Source organism: Arachis ipaensis, chromosome B2 (genome assembly GCF_059453495.1).
Source record: "Arachis ipaensis isolate K30076 ecotype BB chromosome B2, ASM5945349v1, whole genome shotgun sequence".
Classification (NCBI taxonomy): Eukaryota; Viridiplantae; Streptophyta; class Magnoliopsida; order Fabales; family Fabaceae; genus Arachis; species Arachis ipaensis.
In genome coordinates this window covers 25,296,760-25,324,361 of record NC_142437.1, presented here as the reverse complement: position 1 = coordinate 25,324,361, position 27,602 = coordinate 25,296,760, and the positions used below count along the sequence as shown (strand labels likewise).

At 38.5% G+C, this 27,602-nt stretch overlaps 1 pseudogene; it reads right to left on the bottom strand.

The window, feature by feature from the left end:
- Window positions 1-437: 437 nt before the first annotated feature.
- On the bottom strand, window positions 438-20,585 carry LOC148573352 (uncharacterized; annotated as a pseudogene).
- Window positions 20,586-27,602: the final 7,017 nt, after the last annotated feature.

Below are 27,602 nucleotides of genomic sequence, written 5' to 3'. Positions count from 1 at the left end.
AATAAACGTGGAAGTATATACTAAATTATATTTCTAGTCACATCTCAAATACAATGGGGGAAACCAAAAAATGAACATATCTTGAATGCACTGACCCCGTACTGTGATACGGGGCGTGCCAGTCATATCTCGGATAACTTGTGATATGAACTAGACCGTATATCAGATACACTGCATCCGAGATATGTGTGTAATATGCTTTAACCCAATGCATCCGAGATATGCGCATGTATGTTGATTTGGGGCAATGCATCTGAGATACATGCGAATGTGCAGGACAATTTTTATATATAACGTTACAATATTTTCGTAAAAAACATATATTCACATGGATAAACAAGTTGAGTAATAAATTCGAATGCACTAAAAAAGAGTCATACATATGATGAAGGTCTATAAACATAAGTAATAAGCAAAATACATAGCAATAATGGTAACTAACGCCGTCCAGCAGCAGGATCCAAGTGGTGTCCAGTCCCACATCCACGAGGACGAGAAACCCTGGGAGGACGGTATGGACGAGGACGAACAACTGGCTGGCTAGAAGTGGGTGGTGGACGCTGGTGTGGTGGCGGAGGAGGAGCTGCTACAATCATGGGAGGAGGCGTAGAAGGTGGTGGCCAGACAGAATCGGACAGTGGCAGCCGTGGTGGTAGGGATGGAGTCTGATAATAGGGTAACGGAGCAGAACCAAACTGGTGCGGTGGTGGAGGAGGAGTCTGATAGCACTTTCGAAGAGCTGTCCCATGCTAGGTGGATACACCACTCGATGTCCCAAGTATGTCGGTATTGTCTCTCCGGTGGCGATAACGACTATCCAAGTCATCCATCGCATCACTGGTCACCCCAATGATCTGGAACATATCATCGATGTTTATCTCAACATCGGATCTAATGTTGAACTGGGGCTGCTCCCAAGTGGTGTCATCAGCAGGGTGGTGACCAGGGATGGAGGTACCCGGCATAAGCCTCGTAGCCACGTCAGCCTCATGGTCAGCAAAAAATGCATCGGACGGCTACTCTACATGTGCATCGGGAATGACATCCTCGGGTACCTCCTCCTGTCGAGCATACTCAGCCTCCTCGTCTGACAACTGCTGGTCTCCGTCCTGAGGATCCCTATCGTCCCTACGGGCGCGCTGACCACGTGCATGCCGTGCTGGTCTCCGGACATCAGAAGTCGCCTCCTCACACGTCGCCTCCAATCTGGGGCATCCGGCGGTAACTGTATCTCATCTCTGTGACCAGGGGCTGCAGGGAGGATATCAGTCGGTGAGACTGCTGCTCTGGGATCGGCCAGGATGTCATCACCGGAAAGATATCTCACTCTGCAGGCCTGTTTCCACCAGGTGAGGTACTCCTGTGTCGGGCGAAGGTCTGGATGACCGTTGATGGTAACCAAGTGCTGTGCCTGGTAACGGCCCCTGAATAGGTCGTTGAAGAACTGGAGATTGATGGTTTAGAAGTTATAATAAACTCTTGTTGCAAGTATAGTTTCTAAACCAAGCAATCAACCTTTCTTACAAACGTTTTGGTTGTCACAAGTAACAAACCCCTTTAAAATTGATAACCGAAGTATTCAAACCTCGGGTCGTCTTCTCAAGGAATTGCAGGGAGGTATGTTCTTATTATTGGTTATGAAGATTGTGAATTGGGGTTTTGAAAGTAGGGAGTAAGTAATTTAAATTGCAATTAAAATAAGTAAATGACTGTAAAATAAACTTTTGGTAAGGTATGAGAAATTGGAAGTCCTGTCCTAATTATCTTTATCAATGGTGATGAGAATTGAGTCTTAATCCCACTTAGTTAGCCTTTACTAAAGCAAGGGAAGGTCAAGTGGATTGATTAGTCTGATCTTCAGGTTCTAGTCAATTCCTAAGAAAGGACTGGAATTATTGAAGTTCAATTCAATTAGCAAAGATAACAATTATCGATCACGTTGAGTTTGATAACTCCTGAGTTACTGATTTCTTAACCAAGACCAAAAGGGAAAAAGTAAATCTACTCGAATAAAAATATCTTCAGATTGGAAGTAACGGTAACATAAATAAAAGAGAGCGATCATAAACTGAAATACCTCAAATAACATTAATTAAGAGAATTATCTGTAACATAGAAAAGTTCATAAATTAAATTGAGAAGATAATAAAAAAAGAAAGTTGAACCTGATAAAAAGGGACAATCATGAAAGCAAGAAAAATCCTAAATCCTAATCCTAAGAGAGAGAGGAGAGAACCTCTCTCTAAAAACTACATCTAAAATCATCAAAGTAAATAATTGGAGACTCTCTTTTGAATGGATGTATTTCCCCACTTTATAACCTCTGATCTATGCTTTCTGTACTTGGATCTGGGCCAAAAAGGGCTTCAGAAATCGCTGGGAGCGTTTTCTGTAATTTCTGGTGCATGGCCTTTGTCACGCGTCCGCGTGGGTCACGCGGTCGCGTCATCTGGAGTTTTCCTTATCACGCGTTCGCTTCGGTCATGCGTCCGCGTCATCTGCGTTCTGCTCAAGGCGCGCGTTCGCGTCATTCACGCGTTCGCATCGCGCTCTCTTCGCGCTGGGCATGCGGCCGCATCGTCCACGCGTTCGCATCATTGCCAGTTTCTTCAAAAACTCCATTTTGTGCTTTCCTTCCATTTTTTTATGTTTCCTTTCCATCCTTTAAGTCATTCCTGCCTTAGAAGATCTGAAACTACTCAACACACAAATCACGGCATCGAATGGTAATAAAGGGTAATTAAAATAGTTATTCTTAAAGCATAGGAAACATGTTTTTCACATATCTCACATAATAAGGAAGGGAAAGTAAAACCATGCAATTAACATGAATAAGTGAGTGAAGGATTGAGTAAATCACTTAAATTAGGCACAAAATATATCATAAAATATGGGTTTATCAACCTCTCCACACTTAAACAATAGCATGTCCTCATGCTAAATCCAAGATAAAGAGTAAGGTTAAAGTGGTGGAATCTCACGCAATGCAATCTATTCTAAATGCAACTACCTAAATGAATCATGCAATTCTAATTGTCATTCACTTGTATATAAAACTTACATGTAGTTGAATTAATTCACATTCTCAAGGAGTCATATATGCATAGCCAAACCTTAGATAATGTTAAAGCACTTTTACAATTGAGATGGGAAAGAAAAATAATTTATAAACTTGCAAGACAATTAACAATTTAAGCAGAGATATATGTTGATGAGCTATTGAACCCTCACTGGATTTTGTGTTTACTCTCTAATCACTCAGTGTTTATTGGGTTAATCACTCCATTCTTCTTTTTATCCTTACTTTCTATAACTTTGTTCTTCATCTAACCAATCAACAATTATAGAATACAGACATACAAAAATTATGAGGTCTTTATTTAAGGTTGTAATGGGGCCAAGGTAAAGGTAAGGGTATATGTATAAGGCTAAGTGAGCTAATAAGTGAATCCTTGATTAGTTTAAGATCTCACCTAACATACATATTTTATAATTCAAAGGTTTCTTTGCCTATTTACCCAAATTTCTTCACTTTGTATTGCAAGCTCATATATTAACTTTAACTTTTGTCCCATGTGCATTGATTCCTTTTATTTTTCAATTGGAGAATTTTTGTATCCCCTTTATTTAAATAAAAATATTTTTATTATTATTTTTTTAATGCACATGGTAATTTAATTGTTTTAATTTCACATGAGCATGCTTCCCAAAACTTTTATTTTGAAATGTCTTTATTCTTTTTAACTTTCTACCTTTGTTTTTATCATCCATGTTCCTGGTGCACGAAATTGTGATGTCCAGGCTCGAACAATCCCTGGTAATGGCTCCAAAGCTTGGTGCTTTGATCTTAATTCATAATTGTCACAACTTCGATACAACTAACCAGCAAGTGCACTGGGTCGTCCAAGTAATACCTTACGTGAGTAAGGGTCGAATCCCACGGAGATTGTTGGTATGAAGCAAGCTATGGTCACCTTGTAATTCTCAGTCAGGCAGATATAAAGTGATAATGGTGTTTTCGAATATATAATAAAAAAGGGATAGAGATACTTATGTAGATTCATTGGCAGGAATTTCAGATAAGCGAATGGAGATGCTTTTCGTTCCTCTGAACCTCTGCTTTCCTGCTATCTTCATCCAATTAGTCTTACTCCTTTCCATGGCTGGCTTTATGCAAGGGCATCACCGTTGTCAGTGGCTACATCCCCTCCTCTCAGTGAATAATATGCTCACGCACCCTGTCATGGCACGGCTATTCATCTGTCGGTTCCCGATCATGCTGGAATAGGATTCACCCTCCTTTTGCGTCTGTCACTAACGCCCAGCACTCGCGAGTTTGAAGCTCGTCACAGTCATTCAATCATTGAATCCTACTCAGAATACCACAGACAAGGTTTAGACCTTCCGGATTCTCTTGAATGCCGCCATCATTCTAGCTTACGCCACGAAGATTCTGGTTAGGAGATCTAAGAGATACTCATTCTAGCTTAATTCATGTAGAACATAAGTGTTTGTCAGGCACGCGTTCATAAAGGAGAAGGATGATGAGCGTCACACATAATCATCACCTTCATCACGTTTTTGGGTACGAATGGATATCTTAGAAGAGAAATAAGAAGAATTGAATAGAAAACAGTAGTACTTTGCATTAATCCTTGAGGAACAGCAGAGCTCCACACCTTAATCTATGGAGTGTAGAAACTCTACCGTTAAAAATACATAAGTGAAGGTCCAGGCATGGCCGAGATGGCCAGCCCTCTAAAACGTGATCAAAGGATCATAAGATAATCCAAAGATGCCTAATACAATAGTAAGAGGTGCTATTTATAATAAACTAGTCACTAGGGTTTACATGAGTAAGTAATTGATGCATAAATCCACTTCCTGGGCCCACTTGGTGTGTGTTTGGGCTGAGCCTGAGTGTAGCACGTGCAGAGGCCATTTGTGGAGTTGAACGCCAGTTTCTGTGCCAGTTTGGGCGTTCAACTCTGGTTCTGGATCCTTTTCTGGCGCTGGACTCCAGATTTGGGCAGAAGGCTGGCGTTGAACGCCAGTTTACGTCGTCAATTCTTGGCCAAAGTATAGACTATTATATATTGCTGGAAAGCCCTGGATGTCTACTTTCCAACGCAATTGGAAGCGCGCCATTTCGAGTTCTGTAGCTCCATAAAATCCACTTTGAGTGCAGGGAGGTCAGAATCCAACAGCATCAGCAGTCCTTTTTCAACCTCTGAATCTGATTTTTGCTCAAGTCCCTCAATTTCAGCCAGAAAATACCTGAAATCACAGAAAAACACACAAACTCATAGTAAAGTCCAGAAATGTGAATTTAACATAAAAACTAAGGAAAACATCCCTAAAAGTAACTAGATCTTACTAAAAACATACTAAAAACAATGCCAAAAAGCGTATAAATTATCCGCTCATCACAACACCAAACTTAAATTGTTGCTTGTCCCCAAGCAACTGAAAATCAAATAGGATAAAAAGAAGAGAATATACTATAAATTCCAAACTATCAATTAAACATAGCTCCAATCATATGAGCGGGACTTATAGCTTTTTGCCTCTTAAATAGTTTTGGCATCTCACTTTATCCATTAAGGTTCAGAATGATTGGCATCTATAGGAACTCAGAGTTCAGATAGTGTTATTGATTCTCCTAGTTCAGTATGATGATTCTTGAACACAGCTTCCTTATGAGTCTTGGCCGTGGCCCTAAGCACTTTGTTTTCCAGTATTACCACCGGATACATAAATGCCACAGACACATAATTGGGTGAACCTTTTCAGATTATGACTCAGCTTTGCTAAAGTCCCCAATTAGAGGTGTCCAGGGTTCTTAAGCACACTCTTTTTTTTTTTTTGCTTTGGATCTTGACTTTAACCGCTCAGTCTCAAGTTTTCACTTGACACCTACACGCCACAAGCACATGGTTAGGGACAGCTTGGTTTAGCCGCTTAGACCAGGATTTTATTCCTTTAGGCCCTCCTATCCACTGATGCTCAAAGCCTTGGGATCCTTTTTATTTGCCCTTGCCTTTTGGTTTTAAGGGTTATTGGCTTTTTCTTCTTGCTTTTTCTTTTTCTTTTTTTTTTCGCCTATTTTTTTTTTCTGCAAGCTTTGTTCTTTGCTGCTTTTTCTTGCTTCAAGAATCATTTTTATGATTTTTCAGATTATCAAATAACATGTCTCCTAGTCATCATTCTTTCAAGAGCCAACATATTTAACATTCTTAAACAACAACTTCAAAAGACATATGCACTGTTCAAGCATACATTCAGAAAACAAGAAGCATTGTCACCACATCAATATAATTAAGCTAAGTTCAAGGATAAATTCGAAACTCATGTACTTCTTGTTCTTTTGAATTAAAACATTTTTCATTTAAGAGAGGTGATGGATTCATAGGACATTCATATCTTTAAGACAAAGTTACTAACTACTAATGATCATGTAATGAAGACACAAACACAGATAAGCACATAATATAGAAAACGAAAAACAGAGAAAGTAAGAACAAGGAATGAGTCCACCTTAGTGATGTCCTTGAGCTCTTCTATGTCTCTTCCTTGTCTTTGCTGCTCCTCCTTCATTGCTTTTAGATCTTCTCTGATTTCATGAAGGATGATGGAGTGCTCTTGATGTTCCACCCTTAGTTGCTTCCAATAATTGTGTGGAAGAAAATGTATCCCTTGAGGTATCTCAGGGATCTCTTGATTTGCAGCCACATGTTCTACCACTGAGCTATAGATCCTTTACATAATTGTTTTACCACACCAAACTTAGAATGTTGCTCGCCCTCGAGCAAAAGAAGAAGGAATAGATGAAGAAGAAGATGTGGAAAGAAAAAAAACTAGGATTATGAGGAGGTAAGGTGGGGATCCTGTGGGGTCCACAGATCCTGAAGTGATCCTGTGAGGTCCACAGATCTTGAGGTGTCAAGGCATTTACATCCCTGCACCAATTTAGGCATGCAAAATGCCCTTGCACACAACTCTGTGCGTTCAGCGCCAGGTTGGTGCCTATTTTGGGCGTTCAACGCCCATTTGCTGCCATTTCTGGCGTTGAACGCCAGAACCATGCTTGTCCTGGGCGTTCAGCGCCAGGATGCTCCCATTCTGGGCGTTCAGCGCCAGAACTATGCCCTGTTCTGGCGTTTGAACGCCAGACAGATGCTCCTCCAGGGTGTGATTTTTCTTCTGCTGTTTTTGATTCCGTTTTCAATTTTTATATTTATTTTGTGACTCCACATGATCATGAACCTAAGAAAACATGAAAAACAAGAATGATAGGGTTAGATAAATAAACATTGGGTTGCCTCCCAACAAGCGCTTCTTTAATGTCAACAGCTTGACAGTGGGCTCTCATGGAGCCTCACAGATGTGCAGAGCTTTGTTGAGACTCTCCAACACCAAACTTAGAGTTTGGATATGGGAGTTCAACACCAAACTTAGAGTTTGGTTGTGGCCTCCCAACACCAAACTTAGAGTTTGACTGTGGGGGCTCTGGTTGACTCTGCTTGGAGAGAAGCTTTTTCTGCTTCCTCTCCATGGTTGCAGAGGGAGATCCTTGAGTTTTAAACACAAAGGACTTCTCATTCCATTGAAGGAATATTTCACCTCTGTCAACATCAATCACAGCTCTTGTTGTGGCCAGGAAAGGTCTTCCTAGGATGATGGATTCATCCTCTTCCTTTCCAGTATCCAGGACTATGAAATCAGCAGGGATGTAAAGGCCTTCAACCTTTACTAACACGTCCTCTACTTGTCCATAAGCCTGTTTTCTAGAGTTGTCTGCCATCTCTAATGAGATTTTAGCAGCTTGCACCTCATAGATTCCCAGTTTCTCCATTATAGAGAGGGGCATGAGGTTTATTACTGAACCAAGGTCACACAGAACCTTAAAGATCATGGTGCCTATGGTACAAGGGATTATGAACTTTCCAGGATCCTGTCTCTTCTGAGGCAATGTCAGTTGATCCAGATCACTTAGTTCATTGATGAACAAGGGAGGTTCAACTTCCCTAGCATCAATGCCAAATAATTTGGCATTCAGCTTCATGATTGCACCAAGAAACTTGGCAGTTTGCTCTTCAGTAACATCCTCATTCTCTTCAGAAGAGGAATACTCAGCCGAGATCATGAAGGGCATAAGGAGGTTCAATGGAATCTCTATGGTCTCTAGATGAGCCTCAGAGTCCTTTGGTTCCTCAGAGGGAAGCTCCTTATTGACCACTGGACGTCCCAGGAGGTCTTCCTCCTTGGGATTCACGTCCTCTCCTCTCCTCTCAGGTTCGGCCATGGCGCTTATGTCAATGGCCTTGCACTCTCCTTTTGGGTTCTCTTCTGTATTGCTTGGGAGAGTACTAGGAGGGATTTCAGTGATCCTTTTACTCAGGTGGCCCACTTGTGCTTCCAGATTTCTAATGGAAGACCTTGTTTCATTCATGAAACTTACAGTGGCCTTAGATAGATCAGAGACCAAATTTGCTAAATTAGAAGCATTTTGCTCAGAGTTCTCTGTCTGTTGCTGAGTGGATGGTGGAAAAGGCTTGCTATTGCTAAACCTGTTTCTTCCGCCATTATTAAAGCCTTGTTGGGGCTTTTGATCCTTCCATGAGAAATTTGGATGATTTCTCCATGTTGAGTTATAGGTGTTTCCATAAGGTTCTCCTAAGTAATTCACCTCTGCTATTGCAGGGTTCTCAGGATCATAGACTTCTTCTTCAGGAGAAGCCTCTTGAGTACTGTTGGATGCAGCTTGCATTCCATGCAGACTCTGAGAGATCATATTGACTTGCTGAGTCAATATTTTGTTCTGAGCCAATATGGCATTCAGAGTATCAACTTCAAGAACTCCCTTCTTCATAGGCGTCCCATTATTCACAGGATTCCTTTCAGAAGTGTACATGAACTGGTTATTAGCAACCATGTCAATGAGTTCTTGAGCTTCTGCAGGCGTTTTCTTTAGGTGAATGGATCCACCTGCAGAAGTGTCCAGTGACATCTTTGATAGCTCAGATAAACCATCATAGAATATATCCAGGATGGTCCATTCTGAAAGCATGTCAGAAGGACACTTTTTGGTCAACTGTTTGTATCTTTCCCAAGCTTCATAGAGAGATTCACCTTCTTTCTGCCTGAAGGTTTGAACATCAGCTCTAAGCTTGCTCAGCTTTTGAGGAGGAAAGTACTTGGCTAAGAAAGCCGTGACCAGCTTATCCCAAGAGTTCAGGCTGTCTTTAGGTTGAGAATCCAACCATAATCTAGCTCTGTCTCTCACAGCAAAAGGGAAAAGCATGAGCCTGTAGACTTCAGGATCTATTCCATTAGTCTTAACAGTATCACATATCTGCAAGAATTCAGTTAAGAACTGAAAAGGATCTTCAGATGGAAGTCCATGAAACTTGCAGTTCTGCTGCATCAGAGAAACTAATTGAGGTTTCAGCTCAAAGTTGTTTGCTCCAATGGCAGGAATGGAGATGCTTCTTCCATGTAAATTGGAATTAGGTGCAGTAAAGTCACCAAGCATCCTCCTTGCATTATTATTATTTTCGCCTGCCATCTCCTCTGCCTGTTCGAAAATTTCTGAAAGGTTATCTCTGGATTGTTGTATTTTAGCTTCTCTTAATTTTCTCTTCAGAGTTCTTTCAGGTTCTGGATCTGCTTCCACAAGAATGTTCTTATCCTTGCTCCTGCTCATATGACAAGGAAGAATGGCCAGAAAAATGATAATAATAATAGAGATCCTTTATACCACAGTATAGGGATCCCTTTGTAAGTAGAAGAAGAGGGGGAGATAAAGGATGTGATGTAAAGGAAGAAACACAACTGTGAGGATTGGAATGTGAGATGAGATGTTAGGACATGAATGAATAAATAGAATGAGATGGGGGAAGAATAATTTTCGAAAATTATTTTGAAAAAGAGTTAGTGATTTTTGAAAATTAGTTTTTGAAAATTAGTTAGTATTTTTCGAAAATTTTTGAATTCAAAAATAAAAAATAAAAATAATTAGTTAATTAAAAAGAAATTTTTGAAAAAGATGGAAGATATTTTTGAAAATTGAGAGAGAGAGAGTTAGTTAGGAGGTTTTGAAAAAGTTAAGAAACAAACAAAAAGTTAGTTAGTTAGTTGAAACAAATTTTGAAAAGATAAGAAGTTAGGAAGTTAGAAAAGATATTTTGAAAAGATATTTTTGAAAAAGATAGAAGATATTTTCGAAAATTGAGAGAGAGAGAGTTAGTTAGGAGGTTTTGAAAAAGTTAAGAAACAAACAAAAAGTTAGTTAGTTAGTTGAAACAAATTTTGAAAAGATAAGAAGTTAGGAAGTTAGAAAAGATATTTTGAAAAGATATTTTTGAAAAAGATAAGATAAGAAGATATTTTTTGAAAAGATATGATAAAATTAGTTTTGAAAAAGATTTGATTTTTAAAATCTCAATTAATGACTTGATTCATAAGAAATCACAAGATATGATTCTAGAACTTAAAGTTTGAATCTTTCTTAACAAGCAAGTAACAAACTTCAAATTTTTGAATCAAAACATTAATTGATTAGTTATTTTCGAAAATTTAGTATAAGAAAAAGATTTTTGGAAAATATTTTTGGAATTTTCGAAAATAACTAGGAATTTTGAAAAAGATTTTATTTTTGAAAAAGATTTTGAAAAAGATAAGATTTTCAAATTGAAAATTTGAATTGACTCATGAGAAACAATTTGATTTTAAAAATTTTTTGAAAAAGTCAATCCAAATTTTCGAATTTGAAGAGAGAAAAAGGGAAAGATATTTTTTTGATTTTTTGAAATTTTTATGAAAAACATGAAAAATATGCAATGCATGAAATTTTTAGATCAAAACAATGAATGCATGCAAGAATGCTATGAATGTCAAGATGAACACCAAGAACACTTTGAATGTCATGATGAACATCAAGAACATATTTTTGAAAAATTTTTAATGCAAAGAAAACATGCAAGACACCAAACTTAGAATTCTTTAATGCTTAGACACTAAGAATTCAAGAATGCATATGATAAACATGAAAAGACACAAAACAAAAAATCATCAAGATCAAACAAGAAGACTTACCAAGAACAACTTGAAGATCATGAAGAACACTATAAATGCATGATATTTTCGAAAAAATGCAAGATGCATATGCAAGTGACACCAAACTTATAACATGACTCAAGACTCAAACAAGAAACAGAAAATATTTTTGATTTTTATGATTTTCTAATTTTTTTGGATTTTTATTTATATTTTTCGAAAATTTAAAAAAAAAAAAATAAGGATTCCAAAATTTTTAATATGAATTCCAGGAATCTTGCCATGTTAGTCTAAAGCTTCAGTCCAGGAATTAGACATGGCTCACTAGCCAGCCAAGCTTTCAATGAAAGCTCCGGTCCAAAACACTAGACATGGCCAATGGCCAGCCAAGCTTCAGCATGTAATTCAGATATGACATGCCTGACATACTCATTCCCAAAGGAATAGTCATGGCTTTACAGCCAGCCAGGCTTCAACATGCTTCATGAAACACTAGAATTCATTCTTAAAAATTTTGAATAAAATTTTTTTGAAACATTTTTAATTAAATTTTTTTTTTTCGAAAACAAGAGGGAAAATTTTTTTGAAAATATTTTTGAAAAAATTTTTGAAAAGAAAATAAAAAGAAAATTACCTAATCTGAGCAACAAGATGAGCCGTCAGTTGTCCAAACTCAAACAATCCCCGGCAACGGCGCCAAAAACTTGGTGCACGAAATTGTGATGTCCAGGCTCGAACAATCCCTGGTAATGGCTCCAAAGCTTGGTGCTTTGATCTTAATTCATAATTGTCACAACTTCAATACAACTAACCAGCAAGTGCACTGGGTCGTCCAAGTAATACCTTACGTGAGTAAGGGTCGAATCCCACGGAGATTGTTGGTATGAAGCAAGCTATGGTCACCTTGTAATTCTCAGTCAGGCAGATATAAAGTGATAATGGTGTTTTCGAATATATAATAAAAAAGGGATAGAGATACTTATGTAGATTCATTGGCAGGAATTTCAGATAAGCGAATGGAGATGCTTTTCGTTCCTCTGAACCTCTGCTTTCCTGCTATCTTCATCCAATCAGTCTTACTCCTTTCCATGGCTGGCTTTATGCAAGGGCATCACCGTTGTCAGTGGCTACATCCCCTCCTCTCAGTGAATAATATGCTCACGCACCCTGTCACGGCACGGCTATTCATCTGTCGGTTCCCGATCATGCTGGAATAGGATTCACCCTCCTTTTGCGTCTGTCACTAACGCCCAGCACTCGCGAGTTTGAAGCTCGTCACAGTCATTCAATCATTGAATCCTACTCAGAATACCACAGACAAGGTTTAGACCTTCCGGATTCTCTTGAATGCCGCCATCATTCTAGCTTACGCCACGAAGATTCTGGTTAGGAGATCTAAGAGATACTCATTCTAGCTTAATTCATGTAGAACAGAAGTGTTTGTCAGGCACGCGTTCATAAAGGAGAAGGATGATGAGCGTCACACATAATCATCACCTTCATCACGTTTTTGGGTGCGAATGGATATCTTAGAAGAGAAATAAGAAGAATTGAATAGAAAACAGTAGTACTTTGCATTAATCCTTGAGGAACAGCAGAGCTCCACACCTTAATCTATGGAGTGTAGAAACTCTACCGTTAAAAATACATAAGTGAAGGTCCAGGCATGGCCGAGATGGCCAGCCCTCTAAAACGTGATCAAAGGATCATAAGATAATCCAAAGATGCCTAATACAATAGTAAGAGGTCCTATTTATAATAAACTAGTCATTAGGGTTTACATGAGTAAGTAATTGATGCATAAATCCACTTCTTGGGCCCACTTGGTGTGTGTTTGGGCTGAGCCTGAGTGTAGCACGTGCAGAGGCCATTTGTGGAGTTGAACGCCAGTTTCTGTGCCAGTTTGGGCGTTCAACTCTGGTTCTGGATCCTTTTCTGGCGCTGGACTCCAGATTTGGGCAGAAGGCTGGCGTTGAACGCCAGTTTACGTCATCAATTCTTGGCCAAAGTATGGACTATTATATATTGCTGGAAAGCCCTGAATGTCTACTTTTCAACGCAATTGGAAGCGCGCCATTTCGAGTTCTGTAGCTCCAGAAAATCCACTTTGAGTATAGGGAGGTCAGAATCCAACAGCATCAGCAGTCCTTTTTCAACCTCTGAATCTGATTTTTGCTCAAGTCCCTCAATTTCAGCCAGAAAATACCTGAAATCACAGAAAAACACACAAACTCATAGTAAAGTCCAGAAATGTGAATTTAACATAAAAACTAAGGAAAACATCCCTAAAAGTAACTAGATCTTACTAAAAACATACTAAAAACAATGCCAAAAAGCGTATAAATTATCCGCTCATCAGTTCCCATAAGGTTTCCCACACTTAAACAATACACAATTTCTATCTTAAGCTAACTACGGATTCAACTTGGGATTTTTATTTTATTTTTCTGCTTAAGGCTAGTAATGTGGTTTATAGAACAAGAGGGGATTAAAAGCTCAAGGGGGCTAACAAGGGTGATGTAAAAGGTAGGCTAATTTGGGATAAGTGAGCTAGAATCAAACAATGGCCTCAATCACTTTCTTGGTATGTATCTATATTCTATAATTGGACATATAGATTAAAACAAAGTAAAGAACATCAGAATAAAAAAGAAGGGCAAAACACACAGGAATAAAATATTATGGTTTGAATGTAACCATACAATTAAGCTCAAAACTCACAGGCTGTGTGTTCTCTAGCTCAAAAATCATATCTCAGTTATATATGTCATGCAAGTGAAAAATTAAGAGTTCCCATTATTCTCAATGTAAACCTCAGGGTGGCTTTAAAGTTTTAGTGTTTCTCCTTGATAAAATGTTGTTAACTAACTAACATGTAATGCTATATATACAAGGTGTAGATTATTTTTATTATGTTAAAGTCTCTAGTTTACTTCCTTTTTATTTTCAATTTAAACCAAACTTATCATATTCTAAAAGGGTAAACTATACTAATTAATCCACATATTCTATAGCTAATAAGTTAGAATTGCAACTAAACTAACTGGCTAAAATATGAACTAAAGTGCAAAATGCAGAAAATAGAGTAAAAATACATGAAAAGAGCAATGTATAAGTACTGAGGAATAAAAATAAAAATAAAAATACAGAAAAGTAATAAAATAAAAAGAGTCTGTAGTGGTTCACCAAGAAAAATATGCCAGAGATGGCGACCTCCCCACACTTAATATAAAGCATCGTCCTCGATGCTCAATCAAGCAGGGTGTGAAGGAGTGTCATCACTGGAAGGATGGCTGGCTGGAGTCTCTGTTGTGGTGGTCTGAGGATCTGCCTGCTGTAGAGGAGGTGCTGACTGAATAGGAACCTCTGGGTCTGCAGCCTGAATCTGATGTGGGGCCTCCTGCTGTGGCGCAGCCTGCTCCAGTCCTGCCTGCTCAGCCTCTCTCTGTGGATGGGTCTCCGCCTCATGATCATCCGCCTCCTCCTCAGATGGCTCTGATGGTGTGTCAGACTCGGAGGGGATGTCGCCGCCAGAGCGTATCATCAGCTTTAGGTGCTCATAGCGTCGCTTGCTGCGACGCTCAGATCTCTCATATCGGCGCCGGTTGCGGCGCTCCATTTGGTCTAGCTACTGAAATAGGCAGTGCACGAGGTGATAAACTGGCTCTGAGGCAGGTGGAGATGCAGTGGTGGTAGCTGGGGTAGCAGTAGATGAAAAGGGGCCAGCTGAAGGTGTGGCTGTCTCATCAGGGGCAGTGAGGAATGGAGGTCTGTAGCCCAAAGCCAGAAAGTTCCTGCTGTGAGGGATAATCTTCTTGCATTCTACAGCAGGTGGCTTCTCATCAGCATCCTCCCAAGGCACGTCAGCTCGACGGCCGAGCTGGGTAATCAGATATGGAAAGGGGAGAGTGCCTCTGACGTGGACCCTGGCCATGTAGTACCGGATGAATCGTGGCAGGTACATGTCCTTACCCTTCATCACGCACCAGAGGAGGGTGATCATAGCGGCAAGTAGCTCCGTCTCATGAGTACTCGGCATAATAAAGTTGCTCAGGATCTGGTGCCAGAGCCGAGCCTCATCATTTAAGTATATCCGCTTGATTCTCTTAGGCATGGTGGTGTTCTGACCCATGACCCATGGGACAGTCGGGTCAAGGGCTATCCTTGCCTTGACCGCATCCCAGTCAAACTTCATGAAGCGCATGTCCTCCTCAGCCTTTTGGTAACCATCAAGCTGATCGGATTTAGGCTGAAGCTGCAGAATATCCTCAATGGCCTCTTCAGTGACCAGTATCTGCTTCCCTCTTAGGTTCACTGCATCTAGGGAAGTTTTGAAGTAATTGCAGTAAAACTCTCTTACCCAAGAAGCATTGACCTCTGTCAGGTTTCTCTCCAGGAAGAACCAGCCTCTTTGTTTGATCTGATCGGAGGTGTATTGCTGGAGTTCTTCTGGAATTTTCAGAGTCCGCTCCAGGTACAGGTTCCTGGAGGTTGCAAACACCGGATACTTCAACTCACAGTATCTGTTTGCAAACTTAGTGGGATCAGTGGCAGGGAGTAGCTGGCCAGCCTTCTCCTGCGGGGTAAAGTGTTTCTCCCGCCAGGAGTCATCATGCATGATATCCAGGATGGACATAGAGGATTCTCCTCTTTTCTGTTTGCCAATTGTTGCCTTTCCTTTTCCTTTTCTTTGGGTGTCAGACATCCTGAAAAACAGAAATCTAGGATATAATAAAAACAGAAAAACAAGTAGGCAAATAACAAAATAAGCAATAGTGGCAAAGGAGCAGTAGAATAATTAAATAAGTTGAAGAATTGTGCATTTTGGATTGGTTTGGACTTAAAAAACTGAGATGAGAAATTTCAATCCAAAAAGTAATAGAATTCATGTTAATTAGGAAAAACCATAAACATGCCTTGAGTGAAAAAGTAAAAGTGAAGAGTGAGTCAAAAAGTAGAGGGGGTTGGTAGAAAGTTAAAAGTGATTTTGAATTGAAAAAGAGGTTAGAAATCAAAAATCAATGAGTTAGTAAAAAGAAAGTTAAGGTAAGCGGCATGATGATTGGTTTCTAAGTAACAAGAATTTCACAATTTGAAGCAACAGACAACTCATATTTAAGCAAGGAAATCAAGGTGTTGATGATTCATATAGATATACTAATAACGAAAATTTGAAATCAAATCATCAATAATGTGATTTATAAACCGGGGACACAAAAGAGATAAGAATGCTGGCCCGTGCATTCATGAATTGGTTTGGTGAAAGCTAAAGAAAGCAAAATTGAAAATGCCAAAACTAAGACATGAATGAGAATCAAAACGATTTATAGAAAATTTGGCAGCATTCTGGCTAAAATTTGATGTTCCCGGAAAATAAACAGTAAGCAGAATAGTTCATATAAACTAAAATAAACTGCAAATAGATATAAATAATATGAACATGAAAGAGCAGTCACAATAGCAGCATGAATAGTAAGAACATCATATGAACAATATTTAGATCACAGCAACAGCAGAATTGCAAAAATTATAAAACAAGTAGCAAGAACAGCGCAATTAAACAGGCCTAAATCCACTAACCACATCATAGGCTACCTAACAACCTAGAATCCACTACAAACATGCATATCTAACTAGCCTAATGTTGAACGTAAACGAAAAAAAATATGCAATTAACTACGAATTGAAAGAGCGGCGTTTGGCAAAACCTGGTAGGCGTATGAATGAAAGTAGGGCAGAGAGATGGTAGGGGGTGGTGGTGGTAGTGACTGACGCGGCGGTGTAGGCGGTTGGCGCGGCGGTGGTGGCTGTCCAGTGGTAGGGGGTTCGGATAGGGGTAATGGGAGGGGTAGGGGTTAAGGTGGGAGGATGGGAGGGGTGTGGGTGGTGGTGGGAGGCGCGGCTGTGATGGAGCGGTGGCGGTGGCTGTATGGCGGAGGGAGCAGCAGTGGTGGAGGGGGAAAAGAAGAGAAAGGGAAGAAAGAGAGGGAAGGGAGAAAAGGGGGGTGGGGTCGCGGTCGTGGCTGGGTGGCGAGGGTGGTGCGGCGGTTGAAGGTGGTTGGCTGGGGGTGGTGGTGGTTGGGGGTGGGTTGCAGAGAAGAGAGGGAGAAGAAGGGGTTGGGGGGGCGCGACAGGGTAGGGTTTCACGTCACTGGGGGGTTAATGAATTTGAATCCACGCGATCGCGTGGGGCACGCGGTCGCGTGGCTGTGGTGGAATGGGGGTTGACGCGATCGCGTGGGTGGCGCGGTCGCATGGAATGGGTAAAAGGATGAATGACGCGATCGCATGAGGCATGCGATCGCGTCGCTGAAAATTGTGCTAAACGCACAATTCCAGCGTCGTTTCAGCGCAACTCTCTGTCTCCACTAGGGTGTCATGATATCCGCCCGACGCGAACGCATCGCGCACGCTACCGCGTGGCATGGATGTTGTGCAAGTGACGCGATCGCGTCAAGGATGCGATCGCATGGGTTGTTTTGTGCGAAACGCACAACAGCCGCACGATTCTTGCCCAACTTTCTGGGCGTTGGATCTTTACGCCGATCTCCAGATCACGCGACCGCGTGAATGACGCGGACGCGTGGGAGGTGGTTTTCGCAACTGACGCGATCGCATGAGCAATGCGGTCGCGTCGCACGCCCCTTTTTTTTATATGCAATTATGCACTTATGCAGTATGCAATGCTAATGAATAATATTCAGGTTCAATTGAAAAAGAATAAAAATAAATAACACGAAATAAAACTGAAAAAGAAACGACCATACCATGGTGGGTTGTCTCCCACCTAGCACTTTTAGTTAAAGTCCTTAAGTTGGACATTGGATGAGCTTTCTATCATGGTGGCTTGTGCTTAAATTCATCCAGAAATCTCCACCAATGCTTGGAATGCCAACAGCCTCCGGGGTCTCAAACTAGGCATGTAAAGCTTCTGAGCAGCTTCAAACAGATTCTCAGGCTCCCGGGGTGACGAATGTCATAATAGATTCCAGGATCCCAAACTTTGCTTTTAAATCCGCCTTCGTCTTGATCTATATTTTTCCATCCGGGCGGCTTAGAAATTGTATTCTCACCAAGATGACCAAATGTCTTCCGTGATCCATTCGATTGAACAAGATGACAATCCGTGCACTTCGAGTTGAAGCGTGGAACCTTATTGAACCTTGTGCACCAGCTTTGAGTGCGAGCTATTTCCCTCTTACTCTTAAAGCCGCAGAGAGCTCTAAGCTGGCCATCTATTTCAAGCAAACCATATTCAAGTGGAAACGTAAAGATAAAGGTTAAGGATTGTACCCACTTGAAGCTTGTATTAGATGGTAATGGCCTTGGGATAGGTGTTTCCAGTGGTTCTGTAAGCTCTACTCCCTTGTAATCTTCTGTGAATTCCTCCACTTCTTTGCAAACTTCTTCACATGCATCTGTGTCCTGATCAAAGTCTTCAATGTCTTCCTCATCACTTAAGTCATAAGCTGGAGGTTGAGAGAAATCTACCTCGACATCATCTTCGTATTTACTTGGATAAGGTTCTTCAGGCTCGAGGAATTCAATTGCGGATGTGAGTTCGTGACTAGGAGAGCTTGAGGCAAGATTGTCACTGCCCATGGAATCAACTTCTTGGTTTGTTCCGTCCAATTTTTCACAAAGTATATGATGTGGAAGTTATGCACTATCCTCCTTGACATCAATTTCGGATTTCTCAGCGGAATCCTTTATGGTTCTTGATTCCCACGGAGGTTCAGCATCTCCTAAATCTTCAACCACTTCTTCCTCTACAACTATCATGGCTTCCTCTACTTGTTCCAGTACAAAGCCATGCTCTTCATTCTCCACCGGGGTCTCTAGTGTCTCCTTCATGCCACGCACTTCTTTTGATTTCCCACATGCAGTTGTAGGAGTACTTTGAGTCCTCAGATGTCGGGAAGCTATTAAATTTACTATCTCAGTTACGGCAGTAGTGAGTTCCAGTACGCTCTTTTCCATCTTTGCTTGCCCTTGAAGAAGAACACGCAGTCTGTTGTCCATAGGAGGTTGGGGTGGGTGTGAGGGTTCATTGGTTAGGAAGGGGGGGTTCAGAACAAGAATATGGTGGTTCTCGGGAGTAATTGGATTGGGATTGTGATGGATAAGGGTCATACGGTGGTGAATGGTGAAAAGGAACTTGTGAGCATGGTGGTCCAAATCTACATTGAGAGGATGGTCTATAAGCACATGGTGGGGTTTGTTGGTAGTTATAAGGTGGTCCACTATATCTATCACGCGTTCGCTTCGGTCATGCGTCCGCGTCATCTGCGTTCTGCTCAAGGCGCGCGTTCGCGTCATTCACGCGTTCGCGTCGCGCTCTCTTCGCGCTGGGCATGTGGCCGCGTCGTTCACGCGTTCGCGTCGCTGCCAGTTTCTTCAAAAACTCCATTTTGTGCTTTTCCTTCCATTTTTGTATGTTTCCTTTCCATCCTTTAAGTCATTCCTGCCTTAGAAGATCTGAAACTACTCAACACACAAATCACGGCATCGAATGGTAATAAAGGGTAATTAAAATAGTTATTCTTAAAGCATAGGAAACATGTTTTTCACATATCTCACATAATAAGGAAGGAAAAGTAAAACTATGCAATTAACATGAATAAGTGAGTGAAGGATTGAGTAAATCACTTAATTAGGTACAAAATATATCATAAAATATGGGTTTATCAGTCGTACCAGTAACAATGTTCGTCTGGCCACTAGGTGTCATCTTCCCTGGTCGTCTCGAAGAGATACTTATCAATGTTCACTGGGTCTGCTGGCCTGTGCTGCTTCCCTCTAGCTGCCTCTTCACCCTGTCAATGTGATGGAACTCGACAAAGTGAAAGCAGACAATAGGGACAACAACCCTCCATGTATAAAGCCCCGCATCAGTCATGAGCCAGTCCAGTGCAATCTGACATAGCTCTGCATCGTCATACGATGTACAACAAAACTATTTTAGAAACATTTATGGACCTTCGTTAATTAAACGATATACCAATGGTAGATTGAAAAAAATACATAGATCACATTGTATCATACCTGCTCAAATGTCAGTGCAGCGATACGACGACGTAAACTCAGTATCCTGCTATCATGATGATCTCTGCTCTACTGCGCTAGCCCTGCCAACCTGCGCAGATCAAAGATAGTTTTAAAGATTTTCATTAGTTATATTCCAACATATATTACTTGTCTACTATATGGTAATCAACAAATTAATTACAACTTTCATATACTTGGAAGCAAGTGGGAACCTGACGATGTCGTAACCCGCTGGACTAAAGCATGGGAACCTATGGTAGATTCACGATACAAGAAGCGGCATACACCCCATAATGTCTGTCACATTACGGGATGCCGTTGTGCACAGCGAGTGGTAGGTATGGTAGAGAAGTGCAAACCTCGATGACAACTGGCTGCATTAATCGAAATCCTCTAGCAGTGGCAGCCATCTCAACGGCACAAGTGTAGCCGACTTGTCCGTGAACAGAAAGCCCCCAATCAGCATCATCAGGTAGCATCGGACATACTACCGGAGAGTCTCCGGGGCTGCCCCATCAGGAATATGTACCACTTGGTCCCTGAGCCACGTCATCCTGACCGCAAACACCTGCTTCCCTCCTTCCTGCGGTGGTGGTAGCCTGGCGCCCGCTAAATCCTCAACTCACTCCCATGTCGGGTGCTGGTGCTACCGCTGGAAGTCTCTAGTACAACCCCCAATAGGCTCTCCGGCAGTGCGCAGCTCAAAGTGGTAGGCAACATCCTCAAGCGTAATGCTGGCCTCACCCCACAGAAGGTGGAATGTACGGGTCTCCGGCCTCCACCGCTCGACAAATGCAAAGATCAAGCAACCGTCAAATATAAAATCCCTCAACTCTACTGCATGCCCAAATCCAGCTTCCCTTATATAGGGAAGCAGGATGGGTGGCGGCGGGAGACCTAGTGTCACACGATGTGGCAAAAGTAACTGTGGTTGCTACAAATCCCAAAATAGATAACTAGCGCATATTAGTTACATCTAAATCATTAATTGTTCCTAAACAGTACTACAACTTATAATACACCTACCTATGCGTTTACATTAAATGTAATATATATATATATATATCTAAGGCACTAAAGACTAACACCCTAAACGTATTAGAAGATAATTATATAAATCTACAAATATTAAACCTATTAAACACTAACAAAAAAGGTTGAACTACTAACCTCAAAGTCCAACGCTCCAGCTACGTGCCAAGTGTCATTTAGTCTATTAATGTCTTCCGCGTGGACATATCCTCGGGGGACCATAGCTCATGAAGAAACTCGCTTTCACACGTGCGAAAGCTCAAAAGTTTGAAAAAACTCCCTCTAATCCACGCACTTCTTGGATGCTATGGTTTATATACGCCCTCGCACGTATCTCGGATGCACTGCCCCAAATCAGCATACATACGCGTATCTCAGATGCACTAGGTTAAAACAGATTACACACATATCTCGGATGCAGTGTATCCGATATACGGTCTAGTTCATATCACGGGTGCAGCCGAGATATGACTGGCACGCCCTATATCATAGAACGGGGTCAGTGCATCCGAAATATGTTCATTTTTTAGTTTTTCTCACTGTATCCGAGATGTGACTAGAAACGTATTTTGGTAAATACTTCCACATTTATTTAAATCGGTAAATATTATATTGATTTAATTTAAATAAAAAAATCCATTCAATTCATTGACCAATTTTTTAACCGATATTTTTTATTCTTTGATTAATTCGTTGCTGATTGATTTTTTTTTTTTGTCTAAGTCGGACCAATCTGGTGTTTGATTTCTAAAACATCGGTTATTTGTAATTTGTTTACAAGAACTTATAACTTTTTATATTTTATAAACAAAAAAAAAAAAAGCAGAAACGTAGAAAAAGAGAATGAATACAATTCTCAATATTTTGTATTTCAACACAATTTTCTTTAATTGATTGCATATATATATATATTACATTTTAAACCTTGCCCACCAGTTTTGAAGAATCAACTAGATTGGACGTGGGCATATGATTGAACATGTTGCGTCATCTTTAGGTTATGAAGTTTCTAATGTGCTGAATCTAAAATTACATTTATTTTTTTGTTTATTAGTTTTCTTAGAAATGTTATATCTGCTATCTTTATACATCTCTGCTGTATATTTTTACTTTTAGTACTGAAAGTAATAAAAATGAAAAAAAATATCCACTTCGACTTCTATTCCCTACTTCGATGATACAACATAGTTTCTATAACCGTTTTTCTGTCAAATTTTGACGGAAAAGACAGACCTCATGTTAGCACTCTGACTTGGCACGTTGCTGACGTGTTCATTATATACTTAGTTGGGTAATATAAAATGGACAGGGATTAAACTCTCTATATCTACGTTGTCAAAATGACGTTATTTGCAGTGAAACAAAATCTTTCATAATTTTTTCTGCTCATTTCAGCCAATGTTAATTGATATCATTATCTTTTAGAAACTCTTGATCCTATCCAAAACAACCCAACATTAATAACAATTCGAATTCTGACTATTTTAATATAAGACATATAACTCTTTCACTAATTTAACATACAACTCCTAAAAAATGAAAGACGGTCAAAAGGTAGGTAAGTTTTTTTTTTACAAAAGTTACTAATATTGAAACCTATTTATTTTAATTCTAAATTTTGAAAACAATGAAATAAAAATAAAGACATCATCATCATCATCAATAACACAATCTCAAGTTCTTCCATCATAATTGGAAGCTTGAACACAACCTAAATAAAAAGAACCACTATGGGTCTATGGAAGAAATGTTTTTTAAGAATAAATTAAAAAATATTATTTAAACAAAAATTAATCTGACTTTAAATACGAGGATTCTTTTTTTTCTGTTTGGATTTGTCACAATTCGCCTAATATTTAAGTGAACTATATAATGATTGCTTATGTTCGTCTAGTTACTTGGCGAATTATAAATTTGCATGCAGTTCGCTTAGTGAGTAGTGATTCGGTGCATAGTTGTAAGAATTGAATTGGTGATCGAAGCTATTGGTTCACTAATTTATTAGTTCAACCGATAGATTATTAGTTAAACGATAGAACTGGTCTTATGTAAATAAAAAATATAAAATAAACAAAAATCTAAAATTAGAATTTAAAATACATATTTTAACTAATATTTTAAAAACAATTAAAAATTTTAACAAATTATAATCAATAAATTATAATTCAGTTATTATTAATTAAGTATATAAAATTCTAGTATTTTTTCATAATAAAAATTTTTTATTTTTATTTTTATATTAAAGTATTTTTATATTTATTATATTATTATATACTATATATATTTATTAAAAAATAATATTAATAAATATCATATAATCATAAAAATAATAATATTATAATTAATAAAAATATTTAATATTTTTTATTTATACATATTTAATAATATTTATATAAATAGTTATGAATAATAAAAAATATAATTAATTTAAATATATATAAATAAATATAAAATCAAGATAATATCTAAAAAATTATTATGCATTTTTTATTATATAATTAATAATTAACATATAAAATAATAAAGTATAATATAATTTAGTGATAAAAAAAATATTCAGTACAAAGAGAATCTAAGGTTAAACCACTCCGACAAATTGCATACATTTATACTTCCTTCTCCGCATTTCAATTTTTAGTTTCTTTTTCTAAAATTTTCTCTCAATTCCCTCTGTCAACTCTATCAATTTCCTCTCCCACCGTTAATCAGGTTAGTTTCCTTGTCTTCGTTCTTATTTTTGTTTAATATTTTTGTTATATTTATTTATTTTGTTTATATAATGTTGTAATAATATTATTTGAATAATTAAATTATTATTATGTAAAAAAATATTAATGATTATGGAAATAAATATTTAGGAATAGTTAAATTAGTAATATATGAATAGTTAGATTAATGTTATGTAAAAATAATTATTAATTGTTATAAAAATAAATATATTTTTATAACATTTTATAATTTTAGAATTGATAATAATATAGAGTAATTTTTAATTATTAAAAAATATTTTTAGAATAGATTAGAATAGATATTTATAATTTAATTGTTTGTTTATTACATTCAACGTGATAAATTGAGGGAGACGATTATTTGATTGGAAAATAGAAGATTGCGGCAGTGCGAGTTACGAGTATGTGAAGTAGTTCATCTCAACATCATCCTTCTCATCATCATCAAGTATATCAACTAGTTTAGCTTCTACCTCCTTATACTATTGGATTCAGGATTAATTAGATATAGATCGATCATTGGGTCTCTAATTGTAGAGCTCTCATAGCTTTCACCATTTGCTTGCCATATATCCTCTATATTCGGATCTTCATGATTTGACCCATCATTGCTATCATTGGGTGACATGTTTAGATCAATCATCAATCTCCTAATGTTCCTTCTCACAGTCCTACTTCACTGGGTGTCATCACCAATATCTGAAGAACTCCCTTCACATAGATTAACCAGATAAACAAATAATTTCAAAATATAAATTCAAAAAAAAAATGATTGTGTCAACCCTTGATTAATTTTATGTCATCATCATAACGTAACTAATATTGATACCAAACAAATAAAAATAACGCTATCAGCAGAACAAAATTACCATTAATTGATATTTATTAAAATAATACTTTTATAATAAAAAGTAGCATCTGCTTTTATTGCATATCTGTAGTAAATTTTTTTCACTCGCTTTCTGTATTGCTGACCAATAGCATGCAAAACAAGATTACTCAGCGTTGCTAGACATTTCACATCTGGTAATATGTCAATAAATATAGGTTCAAGAAAATTAAATAGAACAGATCCATTACGATCAAATACTATTTTTTCATCATAATAAATTGCTAACAACAGTGTTCGAGGTATTTTACAAATAAAAAGATAAAAGGAGGAGGTGAAAGGTAAAGAAAGTAAATGTGTATAGTGTAATGCGAATGAATTTGTTTTACACGTCGAACCTTGGTCGAATCACTGAACCAGTGAACCAGTTGTCTTACCGGTTCATTGACCGGTCTGGTTCTCGCAACCTTCCTATGTCATTCAGTAACTCTCTCCACCCTCTCCACTCTCCACACACGATCAGCCCACAAACCACAACAGTGCCGAAAACTCCTCCTCCACCTTCCACAGAGCTGTCATCCTCTCAGCTCCTGACGTTGCTGGACAGAACCCTCGCGGCGGCCCCTCCTCGTCGCGCTTCTCCCTTCCTCGGTGCAGTCCTTTCTTTCTCTTCCTCCCTTCCTCGACGTGACCCTTTCTCTTCCTCCCTTCGTCGTCGTCCTCCACGCACAGTAGCCACCGCTCCTCCACACCTTGTCTCTCCACGCACGAGGAGCTGTCATCATCCTCCACGCACAGCAGCCGCCGTGTCCGCGTAGTTCCTATTTTCGCCATCCAGCCCCGCCGGGTCGTCCTCCCTACACTATTTGCCTGCGTCTAGAATTGATCCCTTGGTGTTGGTTCTTGATTTTTTCTGAACTTTTTTTTCCTTCCGACTTCTAATTGGTACTGATTTTCTAATTTTGATTATGATGATTTTCAATTTGTTATGATGATTGGTTTTGATCTATTTTTGTTCTGAGCCAATGTGAACAAGGACAATAATTATCATTGGGAGAGATGGAAGATTGGGTTATCACCAATGATTTGAATCAACAGTTTGCTTTTTTTATTTCTATTGGCTTCCTTTTATTCTTTATTTAGTACTCTTAGAAATTAGATTTGCTTTGATAAAAGAAGCTCAATTAATTGTCAGTGACCAACTAAGATGAGACCCCGTGCCATTGAGTGATCCTAGGTTCTAAGATATTGCATGTTGTTATATGTTGAGTATTTGTTGTTGCTGAAAACTTGGAAATTGTTATTGAGTATTTGTTCAATCTATTTTATTTTATTGCTTGAAACTTTTGTTGAGTACTTGTTGGAAATTTGTAAATTGTTATCGACTATTTGTTCAATATATTTGATTATTGTTTAATCTATTTTTTTTGTTGCTGAAACTTCTTGTTAATCTATTTTATTTGACTATTGTTTAATCTACAATGTTATAACTTTGTGAAATAGTTGTTGGCTTATTGATTATTGACTTGGAAATATTAGTTGTTGACTTATTATGTTGCATAATTTCAATGTTATGACTTTGTGAAATTGTACGGTAGGTTTTTGTTTGAATTAATTGAAAAAACCAAACAAACCAAACCAAACTAAACTGATTTTAATTGGTTTGGTTTGGTTTGGATGGTTTTGGCAAAAAATCGAACCAAACCAAACCGCAGTTTTAACAAACGATTGGATCGGATAACTTTTTCCTAAATAATCGAAACAAACAGCACCGCGAAGACCCGTAAAATCTTGAATAATTGTTGAACAATTTTGAATAATTTTGACTATTGAGATTACTGGTTGGAGTGAGTTGCTGTGGATTGTTGTGATATTGTAATTGAATTGTATTGTTTGCTCAGACTGCTTAGAACGAAGGCAATAACCTTCATTGATTTTAATTTTCGTTTTCTATTCTTTTTCTTTCTTTGCTCAAAATATTGATTTTTGTTTGGGATTCTGCTAGTAGTACTCAGATTGAAATTTGAATCATTGAATGGTTAGCTCTGCTCTGATGCTATATTGTACATTTGCTACTTTGTTTTCTTAGTTTGGACTGAGTGTGGAAGAGATGAAGATGTTGAGATGGATGAGTGGTCATACGCAATTAGAAAAAAATAAGGAATGAAGATATAAGCGAGAGAGTTGGAGTAGCACCCATTGTGGAAAAGATGGTTGAATCGCATCTCAAGTGGTTTGGACATGTGAGAAGAAGACCGATAGAACATCCAGTCAGGAGGGTGGATGAGATGGAAGATGGACAAGGAGCGAAAGGCAGAGGAAGACCTAAGAAGACCATCCATGAGGTGGTCAAACGAGATCTACATGTAAACGGTCTCTCTGTAGACATGATACATGACAGAGCACAATGACGTCGTTTGATTCATGTAGCCAACCCCACTTAGTGGGACAAGGCTTTGTTGTTGTTGTTTGTCGTTGTTGGATTGAATCATTGAAGGATTAGTTGATTTAATTCACTCGTTAACCTTGTTAGTCTTTATTAAAATTGTACTGCTGTTTTATTTTTTTATATATAATTATGTACTGCTGTGTTTTGTGACTCAATTGTATTTTGATTGTGATTGACTTGATGACTTAATTGTGTTTTAAATTGAAATTATTGAATGATTAATTGATTATTGATTATTGATTAACTATGGCTGCTTTATTGTGATGATGTTGTGTTTTGTGATTTTTATACAGTAATGTGTTGTATTGTGACTGTCTTGATGACTTAGTTGTGGTTAGATTATATGATTATTGATTAATTGTGCTGTTGTGTTTTGTGATTTTTATAGTGATGTGATGTTTTATGTTTTATGATTCAATTGTACTAGCTATAATTATGATGTAAGGTATTTATTTAT